The sequence below is a fragment of the Nyctereutes procyonoides genome, unplaced genomic scaffold (assembly GCF_905146905.1).
Source record: "Nyctereutes procyonoides isolate TBG_1078 unplaced genomic scaffold, NYPRO_anot_genome, whole genome shotgun sequence".
In the NCBI taxonomy this organism is placed as follows: Eukaryota; Metazoa; Chordata; class Mammalia; order Carnivora; family Canidae; genus Nyctereutes; species Nyctereutes procyonoides.
In genome coordinates this window covers 35360371-35376940 of record NW_026575125.1, presented here as the reverse complement: position 1 = coordinate 35376940, position 16570 = coordinate 35360371, and the positions used below count along the sequence as shown (strand labels likewise).

The window sequence follows — 16570 nt, the reverse complement described above, 5'->3', positions numbered from 1 at the left end:
ACTCTCTAAGATGGAGAAAGGGTCATTATTACTATTTTACTGGTAAGAAAATTGTACAAGGTAGATAAACTTGCTCAAATAAGCCAAAATTTGAACCTAGGCCATCTGGTTTCAAATTTCCTTCCTACATACTACTATGCTGACCTATTGGCAGAGCCTTCAGCTTTACTTATTTATTTAATAACTTTGTGAGTGTCTCTGAATTCCAAGGCAGTGAAAGAGTAAAGGAGGGGAGGCTAGTTAGAGGTGAATGAGACTCTGTTCCTACCTTAATATACCCTCATGCAGCTACTGGGTAGATAGAGAAAGCAATATGGCATGATGTTAAAAGAACAGATTTGGGCATCAGATAGAAATGGAGTTGAATCTTCACATTAGCACTTACAAGCTACGTGCCCTTAACCAAACTATTTCATTTTCCTAAGCTCCAGTTTCAACAACTGTGAAATAAGAATAACAATAGTACCCACTTCACTGGGTGGTGAAGATTGAGATGGTCTATGTAAAGAACTCAAGCTATTGTTATTTTAGGTAATAAGAATGTGTCTTTGGAGCCCACAGGTAATTTTGAGTTGGGGAGATTAGGAAACACTTCATGGGAGAAATAATATTTGAGATAGGTTTTGAAGAACAAATAACATGTTTAATATGTAGAAATGGGAAGAGGTCTATTCAGACTGAGCTAACAGAAAGAGCAAATGCATTCCTACAGTACCCTGAAGGAAATAGTAAATAAAGCTTGAACAGTGACTTTGATTTGTATTTTGGGAAAATAAATGAAATAAGATTATGAACTACAGGCAGACAGAACCTCTTTGATTTCCTCCTTAATTTTGACACCCCATGTCCCACGGAATAGAACTGAATAGCATAGAAGTTACATGTGTATCACACGTTTTTTTTTTTTTACATTTTTTTTAAAGATTTTATTTATTTATTCATGAGAGGCACAGAGAGAGAGAGAGGCAGAGACACAGGTAGAGGGAGAAGCAGGCTCCATGCAGGAAGCCCGATGTGGGACTCGATCCCAGGATTCCAGGATCATACCCTAAGCCAAAGGCAGATGCTCAACCACTGAGCCATCCAGGCATCTCTATCACATGTGTTGATAGGGTAACTCCATGTTTGTACCCTCTGCTTTTGCCCTCTTCTTGGGTCCATTTTAGAGGCTACAAAAAGCCTGGTTTCCCAGTCTCCCTCGCAGCCAAAAGTGGCCATGCTTCACAGTCTGACTAATGAACTACAAGCAGAAATCTATTGGAGGGCTTCTGGGAGAATTTTGCTTTTTTTTTTTTTTAAAGATTTATTTATTTATTTGACAGAGAGACAGTGAGAACAGGGGGAGGGGCAGAGGGAGAATCCTCAAGTAGACTCCTCACTAAGTGCAGAGCCCGAGGTGGGGCTTGATCACAGGACCCTGAGATCATGACCTGAGCTGAAATCGAGAGTCAGCCACTTAACTGACTGAGCCACCCTGGTGCACCAAATGTTTTGCTTTATAAAGAAAGGAGGGCAAATATCCTGAGATCGTCTCTTTTTCTCTAGTTCATGCCAAGTCTGGAGTTGCATCAACCACCTTATGACCATGAACTTAAGGAGCAGAGGATGCTAATATAGTTAAGACACTAAACCAATTCCTGGGGCATCTGGGTGGCTTAGTTGGTTAAGCGTCCAACTCTTGGTTTCAGCTCAGGTCATGATTTCAGGGTTGTGGGATCAGGCCCTGCATCTGGCTCTATGCTTAGTGTGGAGTCTGCTTGTCCCTCTCCACCTGCTTCTCCCCTACACACTCTCTTTAAAATAATAAACAAACAAACAAATAAATAAAATCTTAAACAACAACAATTTCCCAGCAGCCACAAATCTCCACCTTGTTATGTGAGAAAAATGAACTCCTGTCCATTGCTGGCCAAATCGTTCTTGCAGCCAAAATCATTCCTAGCTGATACAATGGAAGATATTCTGGTTTTGAGAATTTTAAAAATAAAGTAGAACTAGTTTTTACTCAGGCAGAGTTTCATTTATTCTATTTTTCTCAAGTCAGTGTCCATAGTCCCAATGATTTTGAAACCTAATCTAGGATTTGGCTGAGGTCAGACCAGATCTGGGAAAGTCTGTAAATGGGTTGTGACAACTACATACCAGAGACAGATGGGTTTAGTGTTCAGTGGCACTATTCATCAATACAGGTTTATGCATGGTCTCTTAAATCTATTTATTATTTGTTCTATCTGCAGAAGTGTTCTGTTGTCAAAGAGAAAATATTTTGGCATTAAATAATGACCTACGATATCAGAATAATTGAACACAACATCCATAAAGAGGAAATAATTGACTGGTATGGAAATTCAGCAGGACAGAATTGTTACTTTGCTGCAGTGTAGTCTAACTTTTCTGCACTGAAAAAATTGTCACGTGATGATTCCAGGGGATGATAAAAGCTAAACTCGGTATCAGATTTCAAGTTATAGATTTATCCACATGTACTTTTATAGCTTAGTAGCCCTCAAAATCAGATAGTTTGGGTTCAATATACTCTAGGTTCCAATACATTTCTGGTTGTTTGAGTCAGCAAAAATATAAAACTGAAAAATTAAGAAAACACATATAAATGAAATTACTGACGGATCAACAACCTCATAATATTTTGCAATCTTATTTTGTTCCTTTGGTTTAGTTAACATGTTGCTATACCACTACCTATCTCTCAATAGTAACTAATTCAATAGTCTTTTGATAACATTCAGGGTAAGTAATTTTGGCATCCTTCATAAGTATCAAATAAAAAACAAAGTTATAATTTACATTTTCTTGAGGAGCATTGTTTTCTCTCTAAACTTTGCTTTTGGCTGGGGATGCCTGGGTGGCTCAGCAGTTGAGTGTCTGCCTCCACCTCTGGTCATGATCCTGGAGTCCCGGGATCAGGTTCTGCGTCAGGCTCCCTGCGTGGAGTCTGCTTCTCTCTCTGCCTGTGCCTCTGCCTCTCTCTGTGTGTCTCTCATGAATAAATAAATAAAATATTAAAAAAAAAACTTTGCTTTGGTTTAGAATTTGGAGTTTCCTTTCCTTTTGGCTCATTCTACCTTGTTCAAAAATGTCTAGAAACAATGGGCTACAGTTTTTTTTTTAATTTTATTCTTTTTTTTTAATTTTTATTTATTTATGATAGTCAGAGAGAGAGAGAGAGAGAGGCAGAGACACAGGCAGAGGGAGAAGCAGGCTCCATGCACCGGGAGCCCGACGTGGGATTCGATCCCGGGTCTCCAGGATCGCGCCCTGGGCCAAAGGCAGGCGCTAAACCGCTGCGCCACCCAGGGATCCCCATGGGCTACAGTTTTTTGAAGTATAAATGAATCCTTTTTTTAAAAAAAGATTTATTTATTTATTTGAGAGAGAGTGAGAGTGATCACATGCCTCAGTGCATTCAAGTGGGAGCAGGGGTGAGGGAAGAGAGAGAAAGAATCCTCAAGCTGACTTCCTGTTGAGCACAGAGCCCTATGTGGGGCTGGATCCCAGGACCCTGACTGAGATCATGACCTGAGCTGAAATCAAGAGTTGGACGCTTAACCAACTGACCCACTCAGGCGCCCAGAAAAATGAATTCTATACAAATATTTCCATTGGTTTATGGGAAAGGTAGTCACCACAGGTCTCAAGCACCCTTACATCGCCTTGCTAAGTGTGCCATGCTAAAGCCTAACCATCCCCTGATACTGCCTAGTTTCTATAGAGTCCCGTATACAATTGGGTTGGTCAGGGTGATCAAAAGATGACTACAATGGGATGGTTTGCTCCCTAGGAAAGGGGAACTGACCTGTTTGATACTTGCTACAAAACATGCTGAGTTATTGATGCTGGGTTCCTCAGCTGTGGCATAATCCACTATATGTTTAGCCTCTCACATCAGGAGTCTTAGAGGCACAGGAACTGGCACTGCTATGCTGAAACTCCTACCATTTGCTGTGCTGGAATAAAATGTCTTATTGTGATTTATTGAATCTTGTTCAATACTTTTTTGACACCTGTGGAAGCAGGGGTTTTACTCTATTAGCCTCATCAGACTACCAAAAACAAACCTATAGCGTAACAAAATCAGGTTCATCAACCCACTGCAATGAGGGAGATCACATCAGAGGAACCATGAGACATTTTATCAAATGAAGGATAAGACAAAGGCATTATAGAATTTTGGGGGGAGGGGAGGGTGGAGTTTAGGCGAAATTGAAAATGAAGCAGTAAACTCAAAGCAAGGTTGTGTGAAAAGAGACCAACATCAACTCTAATCTGCAATGTAAACCCCTGGATTCCTTGGAATCTACAAAGTTAGGATATATGTACAATGTGAAATCCAGAACCCCTACCTAAAGCTCTGTACCTATGGTGAAAATTGCAGCTGTTTCTCTAGATCAAAGTGACTTAAATTCTCCAGGCAAGAATGAGATGTTTCATTTTTAAAGAAATATTTTCATTTTATTTTTTTTTTAATTTTATTTATTTATTCAAGAGAGAGAGAGAGAGAGAGAGAGAGAGAGGCAGAGACATAGGCAGAGGGAGAAGTAGGCTCCATGCAGGAAGCCTGATGCAGTACTTGATCCCAGAACCCTGGGATCATGCCCTGAGCCAAAGGCAGACGCTCAACCGCTGAGCCACCCAGGCATTCCAGAGGAATATTTTCAAAAAGCAAAGTTTCTGATAGTCTATGATTTTAGAGAATAAAGTTTCTAAATAAGTATGGCAGCAGTAGTCACCAAAGAAGGTGGTTATTATGACATTCTATACCTATAGCATGCCCTTGGGGAAAATATTATTTCCTGTTAACTGTGCAATCATAATTTTTAAACCAAAAATTATATATAATTTTAAACCACAGTAATAATTAACCGTGGTCATTTTTAAGGAATTATTTATTTATTCATTTATTTATTTTTAAAGATTTTGTTTATTCACGAGAGACACAGAGAGAGACAGAGACATAGGCAGAGGGAGAGGCAGGTTCCACGCAAGGATTCCCATGTGGAACTCGATCCAAGGAGTCCGGGATCATGCCTTGAGCCAAAGACAGACGCTCAACCATTGAGCCACTCAGGCGTCCCTTTATTTAGGAATTTAAACTTAAAAAAAAAATTGTCAAAATTACCTAAGAGTTTGCTAGAAGTACAAAAAGGTAAAAAGAGCATTTTGAGTCTTAATAAAATATGTTCTATGATTTTTAGATAAGTCATAACAGAAATCATCTGTTATCTAGGCAGGTAATTGGTTGTTTTAAAAAAAAAATCTAATGTTTTCAGTTCATTGGTCAATGGACATTTGGGTTGTTTTCATCTTTCAGTTAATGGGAATAGTGAAGCTGTGAACATTCAGGTACAAATATTTCCACATGCACTTTTAATTCTTTTTGGGTATTTATATAAGAGTGGAATCGCTGGGTCATATGGCAATTGTTAGCTTAGCTTTTTTGAAGACCAACCAAACTGTTCACAGGAGCTGCACCATGTTACATTGCCATCATTGAAGCATAAGGACCCCAATGCTCCACATCCTCACCAACACTTGCTATTTTGTATTTTAATTATAGCCATCCTACTAAGTGTGAAGAAATATTTTGTGGTGGTTTTGATTTGAATTTCCCTAAGATTAGCAATGCTATCTTTTCATGTATTTATTGGCCATCTGTATACCTTCTTCAGAGAAATGTCTTTTCAAGTCCTTTGCACATTTTTAAGATTGTATTGTCTTTTGTTGAGTTGTAAGAGTCTTATATGTATTCTGGATACTAGACTCTTATAAAATTCATGATTCACAAATTTTCTTCCATTCTGTAGGTTGTAGTTTTACTTTCTTTTTTTTAAAAAAATTATTTTTTTAGGGCAGCCCAGGTGGCTCAGGGGTTTAGTGCCGCCTTCAGCCCAGGGCGTGATCCTGAAGACCCAGGATCCAGTCCCATGTTGGGCTCCCTACATGGAGCCTGCTTCTCCCTCTGCCTGAGTCTCTGCCTCTCTTTCTCTCTCTCTCTCTCTCTCTGTGTCTCTCATTAATAAATACATTTTAAAAATATTAAAAAAAAAAACACTTTAAAATTTTTTTTATTTTTTTAGAGGGATGCCTGGGTGGCTCAGTGGTTGAGATCTGCCTTTGCCTTAGGGCATGATTCTGAGGTCCAGAGATTGAGTCTGCATCGGGCTCCTCGCTGGGAACTTGCTTCTCCCTCTGCCTACGTCTCCACCTCTCTCTGTGTGTCTCTCATGAATAAATTGAAAAAATAAAGATATCTATTTTTTTTAGAGATAGAGCAAGAGAGCATGAGCTTGAGTGAGGGAGAAGGAGAGCAAGAGAGAAAGTCTTAAGCAAGCTTCAGGTTCAGTGCAGAGCCTGACATGGGGCTCGATCTCACGATCCTGAGATCACGACCTGAGCTGAAATCAAGAGTTGAAGTTTAACCAACTGAGCCACCCAGGTGCCCCTGTATCTTCCCTTTTTTGATAGTGTCCTTTGATGTACAAAAGTTTTGGTTTTTTGTTTGTTTTTTAAGGTTTATTTATTTATTCATGAGAGACAGAGAGAGAGAGAGAGAAAGAGAGAGAGAGGCAGAGACACAGGCAGAGGGAGAAGCAGGCTCCATGCAGGGAGCCCAATGTGGGACTCGATCCTGGGACTCCAGGATCATGCCCTGGGCTGAAGGCAGGTGCTAAACCACTGAGCCACCCAGGGATCCCCCAAAAGCTTCTAATTCTGATGGAGTCCACTGTATCTCCTTTTTCTTTTATTGCTTGTGCTTTTGGTATCATATTTAAGAGTCCACTGCCAAATCTAAGGCCATGAAATTTTTACCCCTGTTTTCTTCTAAGAGTTTTAAACTTTTAGCTTTTATATCTAGGTCTTCCATTCATTTTTCAGTTAATTTTGTACATAGTATAAGGTAAGGGTCCAATTGCATTCTTTTGCATGTGGATATCTAGTTGTCTGGCACCATTTGTTGAAGAGATAATTCCTTCCTCATTGAGTAGTCTTAGCACTCTTGTCAAAGACCAGTTGGCCATAGATACACAGATTTATTTCTGAATTCTCAACTCTAATCCATTGATCTACACTATTGCTTGCTTGTTCAGTGACTTTTCTAAATTATTTTTGTAAAGTCTGTATTCTTTGTTATATGTCGCTACCTAAGCCTCTGTTCTGTTAGCTTTGTGATCAGTTAGTGTTTTGACAGTTTACTTATATACCAGAAGAAAGAGGAAGCGAAAGGGAAGGAGGAAGAAGAAGATGAGAACAAGGACAAGGGGTTGAAGGAAGGAAAACAAAAAAAATATACTACTATCCCAGTCTTCACAGATTGGTTCAATATGGAAGCACTTCTCCAATGCTTAGCCAGGCTATTTGCAACTTTGCCTTAGTCTTCTCATCCTGCTTATGTGGAGAACGAAGTCCAGCTGGAGGCAAAAGTTTAGTGTCTTTTCAGGTTCTTTTGAGGATATATCCAGTCCTGGACATACAAGTGGCCTTCCTGATTCCCAAGTATATGTAGGAACTTATAAAAGTCCTCTCTTAGGCAACTAGTAACCTGCAACAGGAGTACGGGCTGCTGTCCTCATGGGAGAACATATGTGGGCAACTTAAAATGCCACTGTGCTCTCTTTCCACAACTCAGCAGCTGTTGTCTTCACCAAGTCTTCCTCTGGTTATAAGTGTTTGACTAGCTTCTACAGTTTTGCAAAAGTTGATTCTGATATTTTTTTCCAGCTCATTAGTTGCTTTTGTGGAAGGATGGAGCTCTGGAGTTCCCTAACTCTGCAATGTTCAGTGACATCATTCCTTAATACACCTTCATATGAATGTGTTTGAATATAAATATATACTAATATAATAGACAATAAAATTAAAGGCTTTAATTTTAAGGTATAATTAGTGTTAACATATTAAAATATGTATTTTTATTTTTTAAAAGATTATTTATTTATGAGAGACAGAGAGAGAGAGAGAGGCAGACACACAGGCAGAGGGAAAAAGCAGGCTCCATGCAGGGAGCCCGACATGGGACTCCATCCTGGGTCTCCAGGATCAGGCCCTGGGCTGAAGGTGGCGCTAAACTGCTGAGTCACCCAGGCTGCCCTAAAATATGTATTTTTAAAAGATTTTTATTTATTTATTTAGAGATAAAGAAAGAGCAAAATGGGAGGAGAGGCAGAGGGAGACAGAAAGGGAGGAGGGTTAGAGAGGAATCTTAAGCAGGTTCCACCCCCAGCATGGAGCCTGATGCAGGGCTTGATCTCATGACCCTGAGATCATGACCTGAGCTGAAATCAAGAGTTGAATGCTTAACAGACAGAACCACCCAGATGCCCCTTAAAATATGTATTACATTGAAATCACTGTTTTAATAAACTAGTAATTTCCTTAAGTAACAAATTGTATTTTCCTACATGCATATTAATGTATTATATAATTATTATACTGTATATAGTATAATTTTTTATTTCCTTTTTTAAGAAAGGTTTTATTTATTTATTCATGAGAGACACAGAAGATGCGGAGACACAGACAGAGGGAAAAGTAGGCTCCATGCAGGAAGCATGATGTGGGACTCAATCCCAGGACTCCAGGATCATGCCCTGAGCCAAAAGGCAAATGCTCAACCATTAAACCACCCAGGTGTCCCTTTTATTATCTCCTTTAATCCACACAGTCAACTTTTGTTTTCTCTAGACACAGAAAAAACTAATAGGCAGGAAATAGTTAAGTTCTAGTTAAGGCAGCCCAGGTGGCTCAGCGGTTTAGTGCCACCTTCAGCCCAGGGCATGATCCTGGAGACCTGGGATCGAGTCCCATATCAGCTCCCTGCATGGAGCCTGCTTCTCCCTCTGCCTGTATCTCTGCCTCTCTCTCTCTCTCTGTATGTGTGTGTGTCTCTCATGAATAAATAAATAAAATCTTAAAAAAAGAACCTTCTAGCTAATTTTCCCTGCATACACTTTTTAGATTAGTAAATTTTAAGGGGATATAATAAGCATGTGTCAATGATCTAAAGCACTGGAATATTCTGTGAACTTAAAATAGTTCTATGATTTATAAGAATGAGAGTAAATTGAAACTATGTTTAGTGACTAAAGTTTTATATATTTTTTGTACTAAGAAATTAGTACAAAATTTATCCAAAGATTATTCGTCAATAAATTCAATCTAATGTTTAAAACCTAAACAGATGTTTATTCAAGATCTGGATAAAAGATGCTTGTTAAACTGTCATCTAGTGAAGCACCATTTTATATTTTGTAATCTTTAACATCTTGTGCAAACAATGAAAATGTATTTGTTCCAAAAGACCAACATATGAAATTTAGGAAGTTTAAATAATGAGAAGTTTGGCCTTGGTTGTATAAACTAGAACACTGACTTGCATTAATTTTATAGATTAAAACCAAGAGAAGACATTCTTCTTACCTTGTAACTATAGTAAAAAAAGGCCATGATTTAAACTTATTTTTTGTGTTTTTTAAAGTGAAAGAAACAGAGTTTATTGTATTTTTTCTTTCTTCCTCATAGACATTTATGACTATCTGTACTAGATATTCCTAGAATTTGCACCTAATGACAAAATAATTCTTCTGATTATCTTTAAAATTTCCTAAGTGAGTCAAAGAGAAAAGGAAAAACTGTAAAAGGTGAGAAGGAGTTGGTTTCCAAATGAAGTTAGCACTGTAAAAGCTAAACACCCATTTTGACATATGGTTGTTATATACAGCTTCCCACAAGAGTCATTAGAGGTGTTTTAACCAATAACTTGGGGTCTTGATCATTTAATCAAGTCATAGCACTGAAAAGTCAGCACTTGTTAGTATTCAATGTATGGAAAAATAATGTGTTTTCTCTTTCTTAGATGGGACAGTCTCCTTGTGAGTTTTTTCTTGTTGTTCTAAGACACCTCTAGCACCTCTCAAAGGAACAATCTTATTCATGTCAAAGTTGGCCTAAGGTGTCCACTACAATTCCAAATTATCCTCAGGGATGTTATGCCAGAAGTTAGTATATTTATTAGCAAACAACTCCCTGAGAAATTACCTGACACTCAGTTAAACAAAAAAATATCACTTACACATGACTTTGGCCCTTAACTCTAATGTTAAGTTATCTCAACTGCTCAGTGGAAAAATCAGCAGCCTCCTAGAGGGCAGAATATTTACAAAGATCTCTTCCAAGGCCAATTTCTCATAAGTTCTCAGACAACACACAAGATGATAGAACACAGAACATAAATAGTATTAAAAGATTGTTCAGGGGCTCCTAGGTGGCTCAGTCAGTTAAGTGTCTGCCTTTGGCTTGGGTCTTGATCCCAGGGTCCTGGTATGGAGCCTCATGTCAGGTTCCCTGCTCTTTGGGGAGTCTGCTTCTTCCTCTGCCCCTCCCCCAACCCCTTGCTTGTGCTCTCTCTCTCTCTCTCAAATAAATAAAATCTTTTAAAAAAGAGAGAGACGTATTTCATGAGAGGACACCAAAGTCTGATCAGAACTCTAAAATCCCAGGATGGAATAATAAATCTGACACCGAAGGGCCAAAAAGATCATCAGAGCCCAGATTCAGTGCAGAAAGTATGTTATTAGCGATAGAGATGTCTCAAGTGTGGGAGATGCAAGGAGCTGCAGATGTGCACATTATTACTGAGTGAAGGGTCCTGGTTCATAGTAGTGAGGGTCCTGACCATACCTTGGTAGAAACTCTAAATTATCCTAGCCTAATCAGTCTAAAATCACAAGGGACAAATCTATAGTCCAAGAAAAATCAGTTTTTGTTGGCCCACTGTGGTGAGGGACACTGGGGACTGCTTTGGCTAATGAGTGGAGAGCTACTGAAGACCTGGCTGCTATGTGTGTGGCAAGGGATCAAGGATGAGTGGCGGCAGCTAGGCTGTCTTATATGCTTCAAGCTATGACATAGTTGGGACAGAATTATGCCCTCAACAAGGCTTGCTACTTTAAATTTGTTTCAATGACTACATTATGGTCAAACCAGAAAGATTTCCCCAAAGCTGATAAAAATTCCATGGATGGAACACTATGGAAGAAGCTATTCAAAGCCTGAGTGCTACAGATGCTCCAGACTGACTACAAAATGGACAGAATGAAAGCTCCCATGATGAGCCCCTCACTTTAGACAACGGCTGAAAGGATGTTGTGATCTGCCCCACCCAACTTCCAGGTAGAAGACTACTCTCTTTGTTTTTAATACTTGGAAGCCCTGTGTGCATGGTAGGCGGTGATGACAGAGCCAAAAAATGCCTAGGATAAAGATAGGCAATCCAAACAAGGCAAAGACTCTGCAGTACAAGACAAAACTAAGGAAGGGGATATCAAATTCCCTCCAAAGTAACGTGTAAGACAATGCGGATATGGCTGTTTGAGCAGGGGCTACCCACAGAGGAGACTGATAGGATGAGTACCAAAGAAATTTGGTCTGGATATTGAGCCATGGAGGGAGGGGCAGCAAACAGTGAGCTGTCCACCCAAATGGAATTGAGAGTGCCTCTATGAAACCAGATCCCTCCACAGAAATCGTTCTATTGGAGGAACTGAGAAGCCAAATAAATGGCTGCCTTAAAACACATTCCTCCTCCAGTAACTTTACTGCTTGACCATGAACCAAGTATTCTGATTTAACTGCCTTTAAGGAGAAAAAGAACTAAGGCTGGGGGTTGAGGTTTCTCCACTCCCAGGGCAAACCAGAGGCCTTAACCTCTAATTAGGATACAGTGAGGTAAAGGGAGGGCAAGGAAGCAGGATAAAAATTTTTATGACTCACTTGAATACCAGTGCTCATTCACAGCCATGTATTCACCTGGCCAGAACTAGAAATGAAGTAATATGAAGAGGGGAATTAACTGTAACCATCTGAGTCTGGCTTTTTAGACCCTTGTTGTATGCCCTCTGGAAAAGGGAGACTGCTTCTGCTTGGACGCATCTCAGCGGGTTTTGGACTTGCCACCCTGACACTTACCCACGACATTCCATTTGCAAAAGAGCTACTTGTCTGCTATCACTGCTATCGGGCAGGCACTTGGGGAGACTGAGCATCTCACACAGTACCTCTGGGTTACACTGCACCTAAATTGTCTCATCTTAGGTGGGTCTACTCAATGCTTAGAGTTAGAAAGGCACAATAGATTTTTCTTATTTAATGAAATGGCATGCCTAGTCCCACAGGTGTGTCCTCTTCACATGAAGATATTGTGGCCACAGCTTTAGGGGCCACGGTAGCTCCCCCTCTTACATCACTCATAGGGGCAGCCTCCAGTTATGTAGGGACCCACTTCCAGAGTGTCCCTAAAAATGCTTGGGCTTGGCTTATTGATGTCTCAGCCAAACTAAAAGCTGATGAGGTGTCCTGGGCAGCAGCAGCTGTCCAACTCCAACAGCTCCATTAGAAACACTGTGGTAAGGACTGGTTCAGTACAATGGGTCAAATTGAAAGTCATTACCCTTGCCTTAGGCAGTACTGCTGAGGACCATCCATGTTGTATTTTCCCTGACTCTTGGGCTATGGCTAATGCCCCAGCTCTCAGGTCAAGCACCCGAATGATGACTGACTGGTGTAGTAAAGAGACCCCTCTGTGAGGCTGAGAACTCTGAAGAGCCATTGCTACAGCCCAACAAGACATCTCTGTAGCCCATGTGGACACTTGTAGAAAGGGTCCACACCCGGCTAAGACCGAATGCAGCCATATGGCCTATCAGGCTTCCAAGGAAACATCTCCTTTGGAACAGCTGAGTAGGGAAGATCAGGACTTGAAAGAGTTGGAGCAATAGGAGACTGGTACTCCATATTTGTGATCCCACTCTGACAATCTCTAGTCCTTTCTCTCCTTTTTTCCCCTCTGGTCCTAGTGCCTGAGAAACCTGATTTCATCCTGAAGTAGCAGTTAGACCAGAGGAGGAAGGTGACTACAATCTTTGCTTCTGCTACCACTTGGTTTCAATTGTTGGGGGTGGAAGAGCACTGACCATCAAAACAATCAGTTGGTGAAATTCATAAGCCCTAGAGTATCCCTACCATGGCCTGCTTGATGACAGGGGACATAATGGTTCCACCAAGTTCTACCATGGTGCCTATCTGAAATGGAAAAAGATCTGGGTGGAGGTGGGAGTTGGCTGAGTGAAGAGAGACATACTGGCTACTGACTTAGAACAAATGAACTATGTGGTCATGGAAAGGAAACAATAACCTGATAATGGGACACCTTCATCCCTATGAGGTGTGTGTGTTTGGGGAAGGGGTGGGAACATTTAATGCTTTCTTTGTCCCCTTCACCGAGCACTGCATCATCACAAAACTGTCACATGGTTCACATGAGTCAAGCAGCAGCTGCAAGTGACATGACCCTACTGCTGGGTTTGTTATCTCATCCTTGTGCTATGAACACAGAAAAACTAATGTGGGCTTGACCCAGTGGAATTACTGTGTTGCACTGGACACCCTCAGGATGGCAGGGCTATTCTGCTCTGCCTGATACCCTAACAAAAAAAGGAGGACTATTCAGCTGGGCCTGACATCTGAGCTCTCTCCTATGTGTACAGATCAATCTTGTTTCAATTTGCTAAGAATTAAGATGTTGAACCGTGGGCCCCAGGTTTCTCAGCTATGATGCAACTCACTGATCACAGGGTCTCCATCTGGGCCCATCACATCATGCCATGGGACTTGGGGACATGAGAACCAGAGTTATTGTGGTGATGCCCCTGTTGTCTGCTGTGCTAAGGCTTACTCTGATCACGTCATCACTTTTGGCACTACGGATGGCAGGTTTATTCCTGGCAATTTAGAGGTTGGTGTTCTTCCCTAACAAAGATAGAACAAGACATGATAAAATTTTTATCTCTTAATGAAGAATATAACTATTTTTTAAATGGCTTCCTTCTTTCTTCTGTTTCTTTTTCCTTTGTTCACACATTAGAAATCACTCATTTAAAAGATAATGGGGGTGCATGGGTGGCTCAGTAGGTTTAGTGTCTGCTTTCAGCTCAGGTCATGATCCCAGGGTCCAGGGATCGAGTCCCACGTTGGGCTTCCTGCTCCGTGGGGAGCCTGCTTCTCCCTCTCTCTCTTCTACTCCCCCTGCTTGTGTTTTCTCTGTCAAATAAATAAATAAAATCTTAAAAATAAAAATTAAAAAAATAAAAGATAATGAATTTTACAAAGAGGTATCTGTACCCCCATATTCACTGCAGCGTGAACACACACACACACACACACACAAAGGAATATTATTCAGCCATAAAAAAGGAGGAAACCCTGCCGTTTGGATAAATTTTGATGGCAATATGCTAAAAGTAAAGTAAGTCAGACACAGAAAGACAAAGACTATACCATATGATCACACTTACATGTGGGAATCCAAAAAAGTCAAACTCATAGAAACAAAGAGTAGGTTGGTGGTTGCCAGGGGCTGGGGTGGGGGAAATGGGGAAATGTTAGTCAAATGGTATAAATCTCCAGTTATAAAATGAATAAGTTCTGAAGATCTAGTATATAGTATCGTAACTATAGTTAACATGTGTTGTATATTTGAAAGTTGGTAAGAGAGTAGATCTTAAATGTTCTCAGCCCCCAATTTTTTTTTAAGTAACTGGGACGTGAAATAAAAGATACTGAATTTTAGCACAGCTAGAAATTTTTAAGATTATACATTTGGATAAGTTTTTTGTTTTTTTTTTTTTTTTTTTTTTTGGTTTTGTTGTTTTTAGAGCTCCTTGCAAACATTCTTATTTCAAGGCCTGAAACCAAAGTTAACACTTTCATCTCTTTTACAAGCAAGCATAAGTTTCCTTTTAGTTTTTTTTAATGTTAAACACTCTATAAATTACACAAATGTTTTAAAAATCTGGAAGATGGGACGCCTAGGTAGCTCAGTCAGTTAAGCATCTGCCTTTGGTTTAGGTCATTGTGGGGTCCTAGGATTAAGCCCCACATCAGGCTCCCTGCTCAGCAGGGAGTCCGCTTGTCTTTCTCCCTCTGCCCCTCCCCCTGCTCATTCTCTCTCTCTCTGTCTCTCTCTCTCAAATAAAGAAAATATTTTTAAAAATCTGAAACATCATATGTGTTTGTATCAATCAGCTGTTGATTAGGAAAGAAAAAAATCTGGACCTTTAGTTGACTACCTGTATTCAATTTTTCAAAACTTTTTATCATGCATATTCTCACACCTACAGAAAAGAAGAAAAGGAACAGAGTATAAAGAACTTCTATGTAGCCATCATCAACTTTAATAATTCTCAACATGTTGCCAGTGGTATTTCATCTACCTCTGCCCACTTTCTTTTCCAAAGTGTTTTCATAGAAACCTTAGACACTTCATTTCACATGTAAATCCATGTAAGTCAATCTTAATCCTAAATAAAAGAACATAATATAAATAGAACTACAGTGTATAGATGAAGAAATATACCTGTCCCGTTCATTCATTGAAGCCAGAAGCTAGGCATACTATGCTAGTGCTGGGGCCATGACAGAGAGAGCCACATTAGTATAAGAAAAGACAGTTAGTTCATAGGTAATTAAGGTGAAATAACAAATTTAAGAATTATTACTCTTAAGTAATGATGATGGTAATAGTTAATATTTATAGATCACTTACTGTTTGCAAATGTTAACTCATCAATTCTTCACAATCATCCTCTGAGGTAAATACTAGGATTTTAATCTAAGTGATCTGATTCCAGAGGCTGTGCTATAAGGGGGAAAAAAGAGACAGAGAGACAGAGAGAGACAGAGATAAGACTACTTTAATCTTGTGGTAAAAACAATGCTATTTGTTCACCAAACCATTTCATTTTCTTCCTAGGCACACAAGACTGTATTTCCCAGCTCCATGGCCTTTATTTTAAGAAGAATTTATTATTGGGGCACCTGAGTAGGTGGCTTGGTTGAGTGTTTGACTCTTGATTTTGTCTAAGGTCATGGTCTTGGAGTTGTGAGATTGAGCCCTGCATGAGGTTCTGTGCTCAGCACGGGGTCTGCTTGACCCTCTTTCTCTTCTCCCCACCTCTAAAATAATTAATAACTCTTAAAAAAAGAATTTATTACTTAAGTATAGTTGACATACCATGTTATGTTAATTTCAGGGACACAACATAGTGATTTAACAATTCTATATGTTAAGCTTTGCTTACCACAGTAAGCGTAGTCACCATCTTTCTCCATATAACATTATTATAATATTATTGACTACTCTCTATGCTGTACTTTTCATCTCTGCAACTTATTATAACTGGAAATTTGTACCTCTTAATTCCCTTCACCTTTTTCACCCATTCTTCACTCCCTAGCCCTCACTGCAGCATTATTTACAATAACCAAGGTATGGAAGTAACCTAAGTGTCCACTGATAAACGAATGGATAAAAAAGATGTGGTATATATACAATGGAATATCACCTAGCCATAAAAAAGAAAAAGTCTTGCCATTTGAGACAACATAGACTAACCCAGCTCCTAGCCATGTGACTAATTCTGAATAATGGAATGTGGGTGAACACTAAAAAAATCTCCTGGTTAAAGTGATGGCTTCCCAAGGTAGAAGGAGCCTGGAT

The 16570-nt window shown here is 39.8% G+C and overlaps 1 protein-coding gene across 1 annotated transcript in view; it reads right to left on the bottom strand.

The window, feature by feature from the left end:
* Positions 1–16570, bottom strand: part of USP9X (ubiquitin specific peptidase 9 X-linked) — a 483762-nt gene that overhangs the window by 463205 nt on the left and 3987 nt on the right. Inside the window, exon 2 of the mRNA XM_055337517.1 lies at positions 15617–15709. The gene's annotated coding sequence lies outside the window, so the exon portion shown is untranslated. The remainder of the gene's footprint in view (positions 1–15616; positions 15710–16570) is intronic.